Consider the following 21,113-nt stretch of genomic DNA (forward strand, 5'->3'; position numbering starts at 1 on the left):
CTGATCGGCAAGCCCTAGGCTCTGTGGTTAAGATCACAGTGCCACCCGCGTCCCCTAAAAGAGCAGGTAAGCAAACTGGAAAAATTAAGAAGTGAGAGGATCAAATGGACAGATTTGTCCATCCTTATTTTATCCTTAATTTTGTCTATCCTCATTTTATGTCAGTCTTTTCCTCCCAATTCCATACTGCTACTTTTCTTCCAGCCAGGAGCCACAGAGAACTCACCTTCAAAATTCACAGTATGTCTTTTTCCTTAACAACCATAATGCGACAAAGTTTTAACGTTAACTTCCTACGCTTCGCAGTCAAATTCCCCAGCTCTTAAACTCCCTCTTTTCATATAAGCTTCCTGAATGTTCAGCGTGTAACAGAGCATCCATCAAGCTATAATTCGAGAAGTAATGTTTATGATCTTTTATTCCCCTTGAAAGATGCCAGCTTCTCCTAGCAGACCTCATCAATCCACAGAACTCTCAATAATAGAAGCCTCTCTAAACACTGAACTGTAGAAGGACTAAGACACACAGAGTTGTGGATAGAATAACTGGAATTGAACCAGGGATGCCTGAGACTAAATACGTACTTAGCCATAAAGCTTTTGATGAGTCACACACACATCTGGCTCCAACTACCTCATTGAGCTGTTGAGAGGGGATAACATGGGGTGGCTTTCATGTTTTGCCACATTGTGCTCCTTAACAATGGGGTATAAATGTGAAAAAGTATGTATACCTGTACACAGGGCCCTGTACCCATACTGGGATGACATGAATGCCTACATGCAGAGAAATATGAACATGATTCAATGAAATCCTGATAACCTCCCGTTCCCAAAAGAATCCCAATGCATTTTTCCAGTGAATCAGGAACAGAATCCTAATGTTCTCCTCTGTTCCTTCCCTAGGTAATCTGTATGCAGGTGTGAGGGAGAGATGGATAAGCACAGGATGGTGTGTGCAGGCCTGCCATTCCCAGGAACTGTTCATATGAATTCCAATAGAGGAAAATATGGTGCTGATGAGTGCCATTCCAATCCTTCTATGCATAAGCACCGCCTTTGTGCTTTTCCTGAAGGAGCGTGTCCACCCCCTTTGCTCAGTCCAGACACTGAGGTCCTCCTCAGAAGGTCTTCTGCTGGTTCCCTCACTGCAAGAAGCGAAGTTGCAGGGAACCAGGCAGAGGGCCTTCTCGGTAGTGGTTCCCTCCCTGTGAAACGCCCTCCTTTCAGATGTCAAGGAGATAAAGAACTACACAACTTTTAGAAGACATCTGTAGGGAGCCCTGTATTGGAAGGTTTTTAATATCTGATGTTTGATTATGTTTTTATATATGCTGTAAGCCACCCAGAGTGGCTGGGGAAACAATTATTGTTATTGTTATTGTTATTTTATCATGTCCCTTCCCCACCTGTAATAAAACCTAGGTATTTTTGCTACATTGTGCACTAATTCTGCTCTCTGAACAAACACACAAGTGAGCTGATGGTGGGGCAATTGCAACAGTGCATTGGGATAGTACAATGAAGCCCTCAGGGTTTTCTTCTTACAAACAGCAAAGATAGCAGAAATTACTCAAAGGTGTAAAGAGCAACCTTCTAAAACCATCCCACCCACCCTCTCTCTTCTGTTACACATTTGACTAGAAAAAAATAACAGCTCCATGAATTCCAGCAAGTTAATTGCTGATCTATCTATTCAGTGCTGAGTTTGATTCTTTTAAAAAATGAAAGCCTGAATGTTGTTTTCTTTCTTTCTTTCATTCTTTCAATGTTGTTTTAATTTAAATAAGATATCTCCATTCCTCCTCTCTGCAAACTTCCTACCCAGCAAGCAAACTCAGAAGGATGCACCTTTGCATACAGTTGACCTGAGACTACACCACTGCTTGGCAGAAGTAGGAAGAGAGCTCTCTCCCTCAGTAACAGTCTTTCTGTCTTTTTTCTCCCAGAATAATGATTCCAGGATTACTACTCCTAGTCCTTCACAGTATCAATATAGCATAGGACATCAAAGCAGGACATCAAAATAACTTATTGCAATTACAATAGAAATTCCAATATCTCTGCATATATATTTTTCAATTCATTATTATTTAACGTGGAGTTGGAAAACTTGCAATTAATGCCTATTGCTCACCATAGCCACACACTGCATTGTATTTCTGCAAAGCACTGTGCAATGAAATCAGAAGCAAGCTCCAAGGGAAAACATCTATAGGATTTCAGCCTTAACCATACAAAACTGGAGCACGAAGAGGGAAGAGCATTCAAAGAACACATGCTATTGCACTTTGCTTCTGCCAGAAGCTCTTTTTCCTTAAACTAATATTTTTGGTCGTGAAGGCGGCACTGATTTAAAGTTGCTTCAACCATATAATTCTGCCTTTACAGGGAGGAGTCAGGCTAATGCCCTGCCCAAGAAACAGCAAGTGTTTCTTTCATATGACCAGTGCTTTTTCTTCAAAAAAAACCCCTGGAATATTTATTCCAGCAGCTTTAAAATACCATATGCAAAGAACCTATGCAGAACGGGCCAAAGAGAGGCTATCTCCTTCCCTTGCTCCTCAAAAGTCCATCTAGCAGCTGGCCCTCAGTTGGTGAGGGTAATCAGTGCTTCCACCACGTTCCCCATGTGTTCTCGCAAGCTGTGTTCTGCTGCTGCCCTGGATATTTCCATCTCGTTCATAATCAACTCCAAATCTTCTTTCTTGATTGTGACTTTGGCCAGTTCTTTTTCCCGCTCCTGCTTTCCTTTCTGCTCTCTGGATCTTCGGTCTCCAATCACTGACATCGCTGTTTCCAAGTTGGAGCTCTGGATCTCTTTCTCCTCTGCGTAGTCGGTGATGCGCTCAAGGTCAGCCGCTCCGCTGTCATGCTTCCATGGCTTCTCGGCTGGTTGCTCTCCACTACCTGCCAAGCCATTGGGCTCCACTTCTAACTCAAGCTCAACATCCCTTTCAGCTGCCATTGCTCCGCCTGCCTTCGGCGCTCGTCACGTGGTAAGGCGCACTTCTGGAAGCCACCAGTGCTTTTTTTCTAAAAAATTGTTGAGGGTACTCTCATTTTCCTACCCATATTGAAATACTGCCCCTCAATGAGGCCAAACTGAGATTCACAAAATGTTTAGGGGTATGCGTACCCCTGCGTACCCCCAGGAAAAAGCACTGCATATGACTATGTAAAAAGAGAAGCCCCTATCTGCAGTCTGAAGTGCCACCATCCAGAAAAAGGTTTACCATTTATTTCTATCAAATGTAGCAACTAGTTCTAAGAGAAAGGAAAAGGTGAAGAGGGGAGATTGAGGAAACAGTGTTTAGAGCACCTTTCACCTCAGGCATTTCGCTTTAAGGTAAGGGCTATTGGCCAGGATGTAGAGAACCACTCCCAGAAATGTTGTTACTCTTCTCAAAAGAAAACATTGGCTTCCATCAGAATTCCTTGAACGTTTTACCTGGGAAATGACATCCAAATGCACTTTCAAGATTTCACTTTAGGTCAGACTGGGTGATAGACAAGGGGTGGGTTTATCAATATATTTTAGACTCCTTTATTATTCCTCTGATATTTCATGATATTTCACTCCCAAATTCAATTTCACATTCATTTCAGGAGAAATGTCTGTAGCAACTCTAACCCCAAGCGTTGTCCTCCTAACTGCACTGAACCATCCAATTTTGAAAGGAAGGAATTCACGGACTTCCCCAACCATGAACAGAATTCTGTTTTTGCTCTGGCAGCATAGTCCTATCTGACAATACCCTTGAAGAATTTACATACTTCTCTGTCTTGATGTTTAGTAAGTCATCAGTAAACATGGGCATTCTTGCATTTCAACAGGGCCCTTGTTCTTCCCCACCTAAATTATGCTTGAGCCACTGGGGTGTAGCAAAACAAAAAAGAGGCTCTTCCAAAGATATGTCCCTCACCGGTAAAATTTGTCCCCCGGTGCCTCGCCAATTTTTATTGTAATTAAAAATAGCGTAAGTGCCCTTGAACATAAAACGGATGTGTTTGTAAGCATTTTACCTAATTTTGATACAACAGTTGAAAGAAGCCATGCATGCAGAGGATCTAATGAGGTGAGGAAGCAATTACAGAGAAGTCAAGATGCTTCAGATCTGGCTCATGAATCATTACCTTCCGTACAGAGTAACATAAACAAACTACCCAGAGAAATAGAGGAGAAGAATCATACGCATAGATACACATTTTTCTCCTCTAATAGTCAATGATGTAAGGGAGTGAATATATACAAAGTTCTTGGTGCTCAGTGTCTGTGTTCCTGTATTAATTCTTGACCCTTTTTGTTTCAGGTCAGTTAAGCATGGTAGCCTCTTTGCCTTTTATTTAGCAGAAAATCTGCCAGTTTTCAGGCATGCAAATAGGACTGGCAGAAAATCAGGGTTTTGCACAATGTCTGCTTACCTCACAAAAACGCTGATGGCTCCCTAAAGCAGAAAAAACCCCAATAATAATTCCTTTGGTAGTTCTTAGGTTGAAAATGACTTTGAGAAGCTCTTTCACATTCGAAAAGGTACCTTTCCCTCCTCTCAGCTTATAGATGGCATCACTCTCACCCTCACTAGAAAAGTGATTCAGTAGCATATAATCATTAATGGGTGTGGGGGGGGGGGAGTCAGTCATTTTCTACTAACTTTTGCTGTTACTTCCTATGGACTCTTATAGAGCTGGACATTTTGAAAAAGTCAGATACATAATCTCCCTGATCTTGGGCCATACATACACAGAAAAGGGCTTTAGTGCAATTGGACTACTGCAATGCGCTCTATGTGGGGCTACCTTTGAAGGTAACCCGGAAACTGCAATTAATCCAGAATGCGGCAGCTAGAGTGGTGACTGGGAGTGGCCGCCGGGACCACATAACACCAGTCCTGAGAGATCTGCATTGGCTCCCAGTACGTTTCCGAGCACAATTCAAAGTGTTGGTGCTGACCTTTAAAGCCCTAAACGGCCTCGGTCCTGTACACCTGAAGGAGCGTCTCCACCCCCATCATTCAGCCTGGACACAGAGATCCAGCACCGAGGGCCTTCTGGCGGCTCCCTCATTGCGAGAAGTGAGGTTACAGGGAACCAGACAGAGGGCCTTCTCGGTAGTGGCGCCCGCCCTGTGGAACGCCCTCCTTTCAGATGCAAAGGAAATAAACAGCTATCTTATTTTTAAAATACATCTGAAGGCAGCCCTGTTTAGGGAAGTTTTTAATATTTAATGCTGTATTGTTTTTAACACTTGATTGGAAGCTGCCCAGAGTGGCTGGGGAAACTCAGCCAGATGGGCGTGGTATAAATAAATTAATAATAATAATAATAAATAATAATAAATAATAATAATAATAATAAATAATAATAATAATTTCATGTTTGTGGTGCTATGTGCATTTCCCCTAGTTTAAATGCTAGGTGTTGGATAATCACTAGTATTCTTATTCATCAGTTGGGCGGTGAGAGGAACATGGATGGCTTAATCCCACCTTCAACTCTCCGTTCCTTACCTCAAACAGTTAACCGGTACTGTTTTCATATGTATTTCCACCTTCTTACATATTGGAATTGCATATCCAGGAGACTTGCCGGGCAAAAGTTCATAGCCAGTTTTGCAATGCTGATCTCAATCATCAATGTTCATCACAAACATCATTTACGACTTGTTTAATTGCATCTTGTACATTCAGTCACTACTTTGTTTTTCACAGATTGGGACTAATGCAGAAAAGTGAATGCGTGGTTTAAGCCGTGGAAGCAGAAAATCACAAATACTGTATTTACAGCACCCCCTACAAGTAGTTACTCCCATGGGTTTGGGTATCAAGCTAGAACCACAGTAGACCTCCAATTTCTATACTGGTTATCTAGTATGTAATGCTCTTGAATTCAGATCCAGGCAGAATCTTGGGGAGAAACCATGGAATACCAGTTGATTTTAAAATTTCATCAGAATGCCCTCCAAAACCCACCTCCCCTAACACCCCATAAAGGGATGGATCCAAATCCATTATGAAAATGCTCTGCACATTTGGCATGACTTTGGAAGCTGTATTGCAAATCGGGGCAAGTGGATAGCAAAACCATTCCCATCTTGCCAAATAAGAGTCTGGGCGCACGTGTTAAGGTTGTCTTGCATTTCCCATGTTCCAATGCTATGAGTGGGCAGTATTTTCACCCCACTGCCTCAATACCAGAAGTGAGAGAAATATGCAGGGTGATTTTATACAGTGGCCTTAGTTCATATGTACTGAATAGGGCAAGGGCAAAAGAGTCAATTGGGTCTTTACATGCAGGCTGGAAGCAAATTGCTACTCCAGCTCCCATGACCAATTCCAGTCTAGTTTTTGCAGTATTTTTACAGCAAAATGTGGCCCCTAAATCCATTGGAAACCACTGTTTGTAACAAGCCACTGTTAACATCAGTGGCGTAGCGTGGGTTGTCAGCACCCGGGGCAAGGCAAGTAATTTGTGCCCCCTAACCCGTGGATTTGCGCCCCTAACCCGTGGATTTGCGCCCCCTAACCCTAACCCCAGATGTTGCGCCCAGTGCGGCCGGCCCCCCCTGCACCCCCACGCTACGCCACTGGTTAACATCAATTCCCATCTTCACACTGAAATCCTGTTCACGACACCTCACAAGTTCCTCTGAGCTAAAACTGACTCAGTTCCCTGTGTTGTGCTGTTCCTACTATGTGCTGCTTAGAGCCTAGAAACTCACATACAACCTACTGGCCACCCACTTATGGATCCAAGACCATTCCTTTGCAGAAATTATATTACTTTGTCTGGTGTCTATCAATTTTGTAAAGGCGGGTCACTTATCCGGACACTTTGCTACATGTTATGCCTTCTTACAAAGCAATATTCTTGGGTTTCAGACAAGTTTTCATTTTCATTTCGAAACACAATCACCTCCTGATCAAAGAACATCCCCTTAGGGAGCAAGATGAGAATTATGCATTAATCTTCCATTATCAGCGCAACAGTTTGCAATCATCAAATACTGTAAAATACAGCATCTTCAAACTTACTGCTACTGGATCACTGGTGGAAAGTTTGGTAAACACCTGACATTCATTTCCTTCTGAGTAGCAGCTGGCTGAATGGAACTCATTGTGAAAACAGATTTCTTACTTTCAAGTCACCTATTTTTGCCAAATGGAAGCATCTCTCCAAAATCCTATTCCATCACCAAACTAGAATTTAGCTGATATGACTGTAGCCCAAGTTTTATCTGCAGGGTTTTTTAATGCATATTTCAATGCATGCTTAAATATGTATTTATTGCAAATATGTGTTTATATTTAAATACATATTTTGTCTCAATGTATGCATTTCTGAATGCAAGGTGCAAATTATGTTTATACACTTTAAAAATGCAGACCAAACAAAATTCTCCCTCAGTCCAAAGTCCTAAAGGAGCAGGGTAGGAATCTCTCATAAGGTTTTGCCTTGCACTTGCCAAACTGCAATTATGAGAGAAAGCCACAACACTTACATGGGCTTAAATTAGTAATGCAGGTATATTGAGGAGCATGTTAGAAAAAGAAATAGATGTCTCAGGAGCCATGGGTCCATCAGAAATGCAAGATAATAGAAGAGGCTTTGGAAGGCATGTGGTGCTTGCATAAAACTTTCTTTTTTATTTCCATTTTAGCATCCTGAAGTAATAAAATAGTTTTTGAAAGATGTTCCCATCTTTCTTAAGCAGCTAATTTTATTATTTGAAATTCAGAACTGTGGTTTTTTTTACTAGATAGACTTGCTGCCAATGACTGTCGGCAACTCCAAGGCTTAACCCAGAACCCTGTAATATGAAACTAATGGTGAAAGGCAAAGGACCTCTGGATGGTTAAGTACAGCCAAAGGTGACTAAGGGGTTGTGGCGCTCATCTCACTTTCAGGCCAAGGGAGCCGGCGTTTGTCCACAGACAGCTTTCCTGGTCATGTGGCCAGCAGGACTAAACCGCCTCTGGCACAACGGAACACCATGACGGAAACCAGAGCGCACGGAAACACTATTTACCTTCCCGCCAGAGTGGTATCTATTTATCTACTTGCACAGGTGTGCTTTCGAACCATTAGGTTGGGAGGAGCTGGGACAGAGCAACGGGAGTTCACTCGATCATGGGAATTTGAACTGCCGACCTTCTGGTCGGCAAGCCCAAGAGGCTCAGTGGTTTAGACCACAGCACTACCCATGTCCCTCTATCTAATAATCCACCATGAATTTCCTGTACTTAGGCCTCAGAACCTAATGACAATGCAGAAGGGAACAATGACTTGTTATACTGGTTCCTGAAATCAGCAAGCAATATGAACCTTCTGGATTGGCCAGGCCAGCTATAAAGTCTAGGAGCCTGGCCTTTTTATTTTTCCTGGTCAACAGAGGGATGCTTTTTTTTCTTTTCTGTTTGCTCCATATCATGTACCAGCTAACTAAGCTCTGGGCTCAAGGATCATGAGCTGGAAACACTTGATGTTTAGATTTGGGTGCTGTTGCTTGTGGCCACAGCCTGACCCTCACAGCATTCATGCTCAAATGCTTTTAGTTTAAACTACAGTGGTATTTCGGGTTAAGTACTTAATTCATTCCGGAGGTCCGTTCTTAACCTGAAACTATTCTTAACCTGAAACACCACTTTAGCTAATGGGGCCTCCTGCTGCCGCCGTGCCACCGGAGCCCGATTTCTGTTCTTATCCTGAAGCAAATTTCTTAACCTGAAGCACTATTTCTGGGTTAGCGGAGTCTGTAACCTGAAGCGTATGTAACCTGAAGCGTATGTAACCCGAGGTACCACTGTACATTTTTACTTGCTTTGATCAGAGGTTGACAAAAGAGTTTAGGAGGTCTGGGGTCATCTCTGGGTTATTTGTAGTGGATCGGGGGGGGGGGTTCCCTGACTCCCAATATTTTAACTAGAACAAGTAAAATTGTAGATAACATATAAATATATCTATGCCATGGCTGGCCTCGTTATAATCACTCATGAGCCTCTGCATTCCTCTCCCCTAAAATACAGATAGGTATTGGTTGCCATTGACCAAGTATAGCCCTGCTAACCAGTTTTAGAGTTTTGTGTTCAAATCCCTGATTTGTAGTAAATCAAATGATTCTTACTCGTATCTGCAGGTTATTCCAATGCATGGCTTAAAGGAAGCAGCAGATAATTAGCTGCACCTGCTGAGACACCATTTTGCTCCTGGTTCTGGTTGGTGGACCTTGAAGAAGGGATGGAGAGATCTTCCCAAGTCCATCCCATTTCATTTTCACTGGCACTCAGAGGGCCCATTTCATCACACTTTATGTGGATTTTTAAAAAGAGGGCATAAAAGGCTCAAATTTAAATTGTATGCATTATTATATGCATTGCTGTACATATTTGTGTGCATTCCCTCAATATGCTTTCCCTTAAGGTACACATTTTTACTGTAAAGTACATATTCTTGTGCATACTTTTAGCACACTGAAAGTACATTGCAAAATCTGGAGAACTGCATAAACTGATACAGAGTTGCATTCTGAACTGCAAGCAAGTCTGGGTTGCTCTACCAGACAGGTAATAGATGTACTCCGTTGTGGACTTGTGGTAGGGGTTGGAATAATCACTCTCTGTAACTATTTTTGCATTTAATACATTAACCTTGTACTAATAACTTTAAAGTACAGTGGACGCTCGGGTTGCGAATGTGATCCGTGCGGGATGCACATGCGCAACCCACAGTACTGCATCTGCGCACACATGGGTTGCGATTCGGCGCTTCTGCGCATGCACGACCCCTGAAACCCGGAAGTAACTCCTTCCGGTACTTCCGGGTTTCGGCGGGTCCGTAATCTGAAAAAACGCAACCTGAAGCATCTGTAACCTGAGGTATGACTGTGTATCTGTAGGGAAGTTTTCTTCCACTCCAGGAAGAAAAATTCCTTAAGCTCATGGAAGTATATTTAACAAAGAATGTCTGCAATCCATCATGGTCCAGAACCTAGTCACATGCCTGAATTCTCTCTCTCAGGCATATATATCCACAGAAAACTACAGCATGAGAATTACTATGATACAGCAATTATTAGAACATCATTCCAAAAGCAATTGAACTTGTTGCAGTTAAAGGTCTAGAATGTAGTATAACATTATTTCCAAACATCTTTGATTTTAATGGATTATAAAATAGTTTATTTGCCACAACACCACAAAACATGCACACTGTCCGCTGCTTCCAAGAAAATCATCTCACTCTTTATAACGCAGTCCATCTTGTACACCAACAGAATAGATGAGTTAAAGGCATTTTTTACTTTCTTCTCCCCCTTCAAAAAGCATCTAAAGAAGGAAATAACATTATAGTCATTCACTTCTTACCAAACCTCTTTCACTCCCTCCTAAAATTCATGTCAATGACTTGGGCATTACATTTTCCTTCTCCTTAACATTATGCCCACCCAAAAGACAGGCTGCTGCTGAAAAAAGGAGCCTAAATTAATTTCTGAGGTGATGTGAATCCACTGCCAGCTAATGCTGTATTTTCATTTTCCCACTTTTAAAGAAGGTTGACCTTTACAGATATGATGTGATAACAGCTTTCCATTACATTTAGCATGATTTAGATAAGAGGTCACTTTGCTGTCATGCCCAATCATCTAAACCATAATTTAGTATGAAATGCATGGACAATAAGGAGGGAGGTGAGGAAAGCTAACGTCAAGTGATAAAACGAATGTAGGTAATAAAGCTTCTAAAATCTGACAATGGGTTATGTTGAGAGTGGTGGAATCATAAGGTCTCACACTTAAAATGTTAAAGGTAAATGTGAGGTGAGACATTTCTGATGTATTTCATCAGTATGGCTGCTCTTACAAGTGGGGGCGTTAACACTACAGTCCCTGCATCGTAGAAAATCAGGTGGGGCACCATACAATTGAACCCCACTTCCTGCACAGTGTTGAGGAGAAAAATTCTAGTCTGCCTTTCTACTGCCTTGCTACTTTGCTACATGCAGGGTTTTTGCATGCGCTGGGGCTGCAAAGTCCAGTGACTCAGAAATACAGGGATAATTTTAGCTACATAATGAGCTGTTTGTAACAACAACAACAACAACAACAACAACAACAACAACAACAACAACAACAACAACAACAACATATTTATACCCCGCCCATCTGGCTAGGTTTCCCCACCCACTCTGGGCAGCTTTCAACAGAGCATTAAAAACAGAATAAATCTTCAAACATTAAAAACTTCCCTAAACTCCCTTCAGATGTCTTCTAAAAGTCAGATATTTGTTTATTTCTTTGACATCTGATGGGAGGGCGTTCCACAGGCCGGGCGCCACTACTGAGAAGGCCCTCTGCCTGGTTCCCTGTAACATTGCTTCTCGCAGTGAGGGAACCGCCAGAAGGCCCTCGGAGCTGGACCTCAGTGTCTGGTCAGAACGATGGGCGTGGAGATGCTCCTTCAGGTATATTGGGCCGAGGCCATTTAGGGCAGGCATAGGCAAACTCAGCCCTCCAGATGTTTTGGGACTACAACTCCCATCATCCCTGACCACTGGTCCTGTTAGCTACAACTATCAGATCAATTTTTGACAAATATGAGGTTGCTGGTTCAAGTTGTAGAGTCGCTGACCAACATAATAGCAAAAACCATAATATTAAGGAGAACAGTCGAAATCGTGCCCATTTGCTAGCAGAAAACTAAGGAGCCATTTGTATTATGACAGTGCACACAATGTACACCATTTAAACCAGAGAGTTGTTTAAACCACCGACTTGGTGCTTTATCTAACCCCACATTAACATTATATACTTCTCTTTGGCATTCCTGCCTACCTTTTCAACAACCACTTTGTCCATTAAGCAGTTATTGTGACCTTCTACATTACTGCACTATGACACTGAAAAGCAATTAGGTTGAGTCAAGCACTGAAGATGTTTGGTTACATTTATTAAGCAATTAGCAGTCTGGAGTGGCTCTGTTGCATTGTCAACTAGCGGTGAATACCCTAACTGTGACTGTTACAAGGAGTGAGCCTTGCAGTAAGTGCTCGGAATAATACTGCCCAAGTAATAAACTGGAATGGCCACATTAGAGCTGGACAAATTAGTCCATTAATATATGTCCTGCTCTATATTTGCCAGCACTTTTCATGGCCCTAAGAAATAGTTGTTTACCAGCCTCCAACTGTAGCCGAGAGAATAGCATACCGACATAGCCTTGCTTGTTGCAATATTGCAGCAATTGTCAACAAGAATAAAGACAGGGTGCTTTTTTATGTTGCTTAAAGCACTCAAACCTTATTTTAAGTGAAACATTCTTTCTTCTTCAGCTGACCATTTTACGGATGTCTCAGGTGTGCTTCTTTTCCCTTCCTGTCTTACTAGTGGTTGTTTCTTAAAAGGTAAATAAAAGTGATTTCTCAATCTACAACTGAAGAGAAACACGGCTGGAGCAAAATAATCTCACAGCCTATTTCTTCTGAGTTACTTTTAGCTGTCACACTGCTATGAAATCTAGGACACCATATACATTTGCTTATACCAGCTTTGAAAAACTAGCAAACCCTTTACTACTTAGAGTAGGCCTCTTCAAACTGTGAACTATCACACCCAAACCAGGGAATGTATGCTAGCTCACCATGTTTAGGAAAAGCCCCCAGGAAAGAATGGGGGAAAGGGAGATATCAAGTCCTTTGCAGACTTCCAAACATGGCTGGCAGGCTGTGAGCAGACTGATAGGTCACAAGCTAGACAAGCTTGTATTATGGAACAGCAACACATATTCTGGTACCCCTTTTCCTGGCTATGAAGATAATGAACAGCACCCAGTCTGGAGCCTAAAGGGGTCATATTTCTTCCCTATCCATGTGTAGTCCTCTTTCTGTCCCTTAAAAAATCTTATTCAGTAGCTCTTCTGCAGCACTCAAAGGGAGTGATTGTTAAGTATAATTGTTCAATTGACACTGAAATGGAGAGTGCCTGTACGTATATTGCTGAAAAGGTTTAACATTAGAAAATTCCATTGAAGCACACTGAAGCTCTCTAAGCTTCTGAGTTGATAATTAACTGTTGGTGTCTCTGCTAGCACTCATTTGAGTGTTTAACCTTGGATCATGTGATCAAGGTATTCAATTGCAAATCTCAATTTTTAAATGGAGTTGCCTTTGCCTTTTGTTCCCAGTGAGATAATGATGTGATAATGAGCCTCTCCAGGAGCTGTATAGCCTTAGACTGGATGCAGGCTAATGCAAGCTATGGGAGAGACAGACCTTTGATTTTTTGCTCTGATCATAATTATGTTATTCGTTTAAGAATAGAAACCTATGCTTAGATAAGTGTGTGCTTTATGGAATTATTGGATGGATGTATCATTGATTGTTTCTGTACCTGTTTTGAAGAAGTTCTGGTTAGTAAAGCTTTGAATCACAATTATGTGTCTGGACAATTTTTATTCCAAAAAGAGTGAGCTTTTATGCATCCAATTGTGTCATGCTGCACAATATCGATATCTGCAATAGTGATGGTGCACAAGGATAGCCTCGGACAACCTGTGGTGGTCTACAACTCTTACAGTGATCCTTGCAATCAGGTCTTTAGAAGCGCAAACTCATAACATTAGCCATAATTCAACTGGATCAACACTAACATAGTTTTCACTATTTCCCCACTTTGAACAAATCTGCCACACATTGGAGGAGTGCAAACAGTGAGGTGTAAAAGTGTTATACACTCCGGACATCAGTATTATTGGCTTCAAGTTTTGTTGCCCATCTTGGCAGGGCTGATCTTTGAGAGAGACATCAACCAAAGTAAAATGTGATGGTGGGGACAGGGACTTGCAGGTATGTCCATAAGGTAATTGGCTGCTGCACTTGAGAGCATTTTTCATACATGACGCCAAAAGTTGAGCATCCCCTGTTCTGCTTGTGATGTGTGAATGCTGTCAATGTGGGAGAGAATTCCAAAGGAGAAACCAATTTACACTGCAGCCCATTCTTTATAGTAGCTTGTACACACAATGAAAAGAATCTACATTGGCTGCAGTCTTTTGGGCAGGGGAAAAGAAACACATATTCCTGGAACACATAAGGGACCTAGGCTTATGTGTTATGTGTTATAAGGCAGCTGGCAGGGCAGGGCAGGGCAGCACGGGCAGGGGGGCCAAGCCACCCTTCCAACAGGTGTGTGGCTCTTGCATACCAGGACAACACAAAGTGGACATGGTGGCAGTGAGAGCACTTTGGCAGAAGCACCAGTTTGGCTTTGTTGGTGTGCCCATGTAATCTTGACCTCATCAACACCCTGCCTCCACACCAGTCCAAGGAGCAGCAGCAATGTCGCTGTCCAGACCCCCACCCCTGAGTCCATGTTAAATGTCATTTTCCCCCTGCCCTGATACAAGTCTAGATTAAGTTACTGATCAGAGGGAAGCCTGTAGGCCAGAGATAGCAAGCCATTCTGGGGTTGATGGAGATTTGCACTCCAAAATCAATCAATCAATCAATCAATCAATCAATCAATCTGGAGGGCACTGTGTTCGCTGTCTGTGCATGCAGTCTAAAAAGTTTCCAAGCCATTTAAGCCAGTTTAGACACACTAAGGTTAAGGCTCCTAAGTCAATTTAACACTGGTCTAAGTGCATCATGATTGAATACCTGGTTTTCTGCACACACACACACACACACACACACAGTGGTACCTTGGTTTACGAACTTAATCCATTCCAGAAGTCCATTCTTAAACCAAAGTGTTCTTAAACCAAGGTGTGCTTTCCCATAGCAGCAGGGGACTCAATTTACAAATGGAACATACTCAACAGGAAATGGAACATGTTCTGCTTCCAAGGCAAAGTTCGCAAACCAAAACACCTACTTCTGGGTTTGCAGCATTCTTAATCCAAGTTGTTCATAAACTAAGCTATTCCTAAACCAAGGTACCACTCTCTCTCTCTCTCTCTGTCTCTCTAGTTATTTATAGATGAACACACGCCTGTTTATTTGTTTAACTCAGTTACATCTTTGTGATGAGGGTAAATCAGGGTCATTCAAAAAGCTATTTATTTACTATTGTGCACTGCTATTTTTTTATTATCATTTCTGAATGCAACTGATGTGGTGGAAAATATCACTCACAAAACAAGGTACTTCAAGTTGACGTTTCCCTATGTGCAGAAGCAGCTTAGCTGTCAAGATGCTTTTCTTCTACTACTTTGTGCATCCTACTTATCTATAGCTTATATCTTTCTCATTTATCCTTATCTGTATCTCAGTCCATAGACTGCATTATATTTTCTATCTGCCACATGCATTCCAGAGCTCAGGTCCAAATAAAACCAGTTCATCACATATATGCTGCCCGAAGCAATTTTAGTTATTAAATACTTTGCCAGTGACATGCCAAACAAAATAATAACCCAATACAATTGGGGTACTCACAAGATTGTGATTTTTTGTTTCAGCCCAACAACAATACCAAATTAGGAAGCGTTGACCTTATGGGCTGGCGGTCAGCTACTACAAGACGGCTATGATTTAAGCAGAAAGTATGCATCTGAAGAGTCACAAAACAAAACATTTTTTTTCTACTTGCTGATTTTTTATATCTGCTTTTGGCATTTTCGTCATTTATGCATGAATGTGCAGTAGCTTTCATCCAATGTTTCAACACTGAATTTTACCTAAAGCAAAATCTTAGTATGACTATCGAAGCTCCTGCTCAAGCCGAGTGTCCAAGGAATTTAAGGGAAGCAAAAGGCGTTTAGATAAGGACAGCCAAATAACATCAATGCAGGTTTCTTGATCAAGCTGTGCTGCAGATATCACCTGACTCTCAGCCGCACTGAGGGTGTCCAGCTCGGAGTCAGGAGCTAGTGAAGAAGCTGTTTATAAAAGTTGTCAGCATGGGACCCAAGTTGCCACTGAAATTCACTCAAAGTGAAATTTCAAGGTGAATGCAAAAGTTCCTGCTTGGCAGACATCTGGGGATTTTCAAAAGAAGGAGTCTACCAATATGAATTTTCAAAGGAAGCAAAAATATTCTGGCAGTAGATATAGATATATGGATCTGATGGACAGTGATACAATAGCAAGCCTCCAATTATAGGAATGCACATTTCCCTTCTGCAAAAATTGTCACCCCCAAATTAGAGGGATAGATAGATAGAAAGACAGACAGACAGACAGACCGACAGACAGACAGACCGACAGACCTTAACGTTTCTATATTGGAGTATAACCGGAACATCGTAAGTGCATCCTCAAACAGACAAACACTCACCACACTGCCAAAAATGAATCAATTTTGCTCAAACCTGTGCAGCACAGCTTCTTGCAGAAGTTGCTATTGAGAGAAGAATGGCAAGCACTTTGCTTCCTGCTCTGCCATTTCCCCTAAAGGGAATGGAGGTTTAGCTGATATGGTCCACAGAGAAAGAATTGGAACCAGGTCAGAAGCAGGAGAGGCCAAGATAAATCGAAAGAATGATTGCAGAATGGTAAGATACCAGATGCACATGAGCAGGGGGGAATGAACAATTGCCAGCATTTCTCCAAAAGCAAACAGAAAGCATCAAAAGTCGATCATGTTAAGCATGTGAAGTCATGATGGAACACATGCCATTATGAGAAATAGATTGGTCTTGAGCTCTGCCAGACTAGAGAACATGTTCCAGGAACAGCAGCTGAGATGGCTTAATTACAGAGCTGGGTATTAGATGGTGGCACTGTAATCACCACCATAAACTGGGAAAGAGGCTATTTTCAGTGTGAAAATATCAGAATGCTGTGCTTTCTGCCTTCTGTCCATCATTACACGCATGATATATATAAGCCACGTGCAAAACCTTCACTGAGAAGATTAAAGCATTTTGTATGGCTAAAATCAATCCTTCTTACTGTCTGGTTTAAAATGAAAATATGCTATAATACCTGCTATGCAGAAACGTTCAGATACATTTAATAGACATGACTGATATCCTCTTAAGGCCATTGAGGCTAACAAATGTTGATGAATATGTTTTTTTTAAAAAAAACAAATCCAGATTATTTGCACTTTTTTCAGGATATATTGTCTTCACAATCTGCACCCAGTCTTAATTACATTGAAATATTACTTCACATTTTTAAGGTCACTTTAACCATGACCTGGGAGCTTCATATAGGACTTAGGCTGGGCAATATTTGGTTTTCAGTATCATGATATATCACCACCTAAACATCACAATATTCTATTATATCACAATGTCTGAAATAGGGATGGAGCTATGTAGAAGCATTGGTTGGTTTCACGGTTTTCCCCACATTGTGATTTTTGCTTAACACACACACACACCATGATTCACAATACATTGCCAGGTCAAAAATTATGAAATAAATATCATGATATGGACTTCAAACCAGTTTGGGATGATATAGCACCCAGCTCTAAAACACATCACGATTCGTTATATATTGCCAGGTCAAAAATTATGAAACTGATATCACACTATAGACTTCAAACCGGATTGGGACAATATATCAATATATCACATAACCCTAGTGTATGTGTGTGTGTTGCTGAAAAAGTATCTGGGGTATAACTCTTGGCCTCTGCACCCCATCTGCAATCTAAATCCTTCCACATACACACCAAACTGCTATTACTGCACAGGTTTTCCACTTTGGGGTTAATAGCACCTTTGTGGCTAACAGAGTCATCTGGTGCTGTCTTTAATGTCTTTTCGGTGATAGGAAAATACATTTTTTTGTTCTCCAAGGCCATTCAACTCCTCTCTAGTGTCCTTCACCAACCTGGGGCCCACCATAGGCGTTATAGGCCAAAACATCTGCAGAAAACTAGGTTGGTAAAGGCTGCTTTAAAATCATTGATACTATTTTGTTTTGGCTTCTGCAAAATAAACAGCAATTTGGCTGGTTTTAGCTTTTGTAACTGTAACTGTGAGCTTTGTTGGATGGTTTCCTGGAATTTGATTTGTGAGTGTCCCTGGTCCCTTCCAGACAACCTGTTTACTGAACATTCCTCCTGACTTGTTTACAGGGAGGTAGCGGCTATTCCATCAAGCCAAAAGTTCCATTTTCCCATCAGTTTCCTTACCACAAAATGTTCTGTTTTGGTGAGAGGTTGAGTTTGTTGCACAAGAGCTCCATATCAGTATTAAGTGTGCAATCTGTATTTGTCAGTAAGGGACTGAATCCCACCTGGAAATAATAATGGTCTAGAAGCACACTCTGTTCGATTTTATGGCCAGGTTTTATTGTTTGGCTATTGCTGGGGTTGGTTTTCTTGATTTATGACTTTCTTGAATTATGTGGTATGTTTTAGCATTGTCCACTTTACTATTCACATGTGCTGGTCCCGGGGGTAAGGTACCGTGAGTGTAGCAGAGTCCACACGAAGAGGAGCGAGGTCTGATGCAGAGAGCCGGGCGGGGAACAGGAACACTGGAACAGGAGGCTGAGCAGGTAACAGGAACACCGGATGGTCGGGAACAGGAGGCCGAGCAGGGAACAGGAGTACTGGATAGTCAGGAACAGGAAGCCGAGCAGGGAACAGGAGTACCGGATAGTCAGGAACAGGAGGCCGAGCAGGGATCAGGAACACAGGAAGGTCCGAAGCCAACAACGACGTTGCTCCCGCAACCTGGGGCCGGGATGACGGGGCTTTTATCCTCTTCTAAGGTCAGGGGCGGTCCCGACCCCCAGGAGCCCCGCCTACTCTGGCCTTAAGGCGAGCACTCCTCCTGGGGGCAACTAGTTCCCTTCGCCTCTCTGCCCTAAGCCTCTGCAGATCAGGAGAGGCCGAAGGGTTACTGGGCCCTGGAGGAGGCTCACCTGTGGCCACTGAGTCATCAGGCCCCTCTGGGGCCAGGAGGACTTCACCTGGGGCCAGCTCCTGCTGCACTGCCACAGGTGCAGGCTCTTCAGCCTCTAGGCCTTGCCCCAGTTCAGCCGGCCCTGGAGGCGGGGACTCCTGTGCAGGCTGGGATTCCTCTGTTTCATCCTCCGAATCGGAATCCCAGGCCATCACATCACATCACCTAGAGAATATTTATTATTAGACTATTCATAATGTAAAAGGTAAAGGTAAAGTTACCCCTGCCCATACGGGCCAGTCTTGACAGACTCTAGGGTTGTGCACCCATCTCACTTAAGAGGCCGGGGGCCAGCGCTGTCCGGAGACACTTCCGGGTCACGTGGCCAGCGTGACAAGCTGCATCTGGCGAGCCAGTGCAGCACATGGAAACGCCATTTACCTTCCCGCTAGTAAGCGGTCCCTATTTATCTACTTGCACCTGGGGGTGCTTTCGAACTGCTAGGTTGGCAGGCGCTGAGACCGAGCAACGGGAGCGCACCCCGCCGCGGGGATTTGAACCGCCGACCTGACGATCGGCAAGTCCTAGGCGCTGAGGTTTTACCCACAGCGCCACCCATGTCCCCATTCATAATGTAGAATATATTTATTAGTTTGTTTGTTTATTATTGGGGGTTTAGATTGAAGTTGCAGTGAGGGGCAAAAGGTTGCATCTCCTCCTCCCCACCCACCACAGTCCTACTTTTTCAGTGAAAGAAACGCTCCCACATCACATCTAGTTCAGCTATATAAACAAGCTCTTTCAAAGAAAAGTTGGGTGACACTGTAATCCTCGGTGGGGGAGGTGATTGCTACTGCTTCACAGAGGGGATTGGTTTTCTCTCTCCTGATTTTGCATCCTTTTTTTGAGGGGTGCTCTGTCCCCATGTGAGCTACCAGAATTACTTCACTCCATTCTCTTGCATTGGATTGGGGTGAATATATTGTGGAACCTCCTTTTCCACAGTCAGATTTTGTGTACCCTGGAAAGGACATCTAAGGATCAAAGGTTTGCATCCAAATCAGACTCAGATCTTCCAAACTCCCCTAGTCTGAGCCTGAACTATGCTTGGATGGACTCTCCCACCATGCCTAGTGGAAACCCAGTCTGATGTATGGTACATAGTCTTCAGATGGTGATTTAGGAAACTGTGATGATGTTTTCAGATGACAATCCAGGAAGCAGAATAATCACTACTTTGATTGCGGATGTATTATAACATCTCCTGGTATGCCCCGCAGAGGACCTTAAGGTCCACAAATGACAACACTTAGGAGGTCCCAAGTCACAAGGTGGTTAGATTGGTCTCAGTTAGGGCCAGGGCCTTTTCAGTACTGGCCCCAACTTGGTGGAACCCTCTGTCACAAGAGGCTAGGGCCCTGCGGGACTTGACATATTTCGGCATGACCTGCAAGACAGAGCTGTTCCGCCTGGCCTTTGATTTGGACTCAGTCTGACCCTTATGTTTCCCTCCCCTTATGGTTTTGAACTATGGGCTACTATTAAAATGAGGCTGCATTTTAAATTGTATTTTAACCCTTATTTTAAATTTGTTTTTTTCCCCCTATTATGTTTTTATCGTAATTTTACTGGTGTTAGCCACCCTGAGCCTGGCTCTGGCTGGGGAGGGCAGGGTATAATTTTTTTAAAAATATTATATTATTATTATTATTATTATTATTATTATTATTATTATTATTATTATCTTCTTTTTATGTACACAAAATAATTCTGCTCTTGTGATGGTGCTGCTCCAAAGTGAGTATGACAAAAATGTAAGGAGAACTTTCAGATATGCAATACGTCAGCAGCATTGATGGAGAGTACAGCATTGAGTTTAATGACTGGTTGGAAAGGTCAATGCCATCAATGAGAAATTATAAGGAACTGCCCATACTTCTTTTATCTATATGCCTGGCATGATTATTTCCCATAAAATTAGCAGCAAAGCTAACTTAGTAAATATATGTTGCCATCAGTTATGGCGAACAGAATGTATGGATTAACTGACTGATTGGACAGGTCAATTGTCTCAAGTAGGGACCTGCAATTACAGGGGACTACCCACAGTGCACTTCTTTCTTTCACATATCTAGCATACCTATTTCTTGTAAAAATGAGCAGCAGAAAACTAGCACATATATTCTTGAGTGTTGGGGAACAGGATATTTGCCATGAACCCCTTGACATACAAACACACACATCTATACAACAGTGAGGGGCAGCAATGCTCACCCAATCTCCCATCACCGTTGGCACTGGGGTTTGC

The 21,113-nt window shown here is 42.5% G+C and overlaps 1 protein-coding gene and 1 pseudogene across 7 annotated transcripts in view; both read right to left on the reverse strand.

Moving 5' to 3' along the window:
* Positions 1–21,113, reverse strand: part of CDH18 (cadherin 18) — a 686,153-nt gene that overhangs the window by 210,430 nt on the left and 454,610 nt on the right. The gene's annotated exons all lie outside the window — the stretch shown is intronic.
* Positions 2,465–3,001, reverse strand: LOC308593906 (huntingtin-interacting protein K pseudogene; annotated as a pseudogene). The gene has a single exon. The product of its transcript is annotated as a huntingtin-interacting protein K pseudogene (transcript).

The sequence above is a fragment of the Podarcis bocagei genome (genome assembly GCF_964188305.1).
Source record: "Podarcis bocagei genome assembly, chromosome: 8".
NCBI lineage: Eukaryota > Metazoa > Chordata > Lepidosauria > Squamata > Lacertidae > Podarcis > Podarcis bocagei.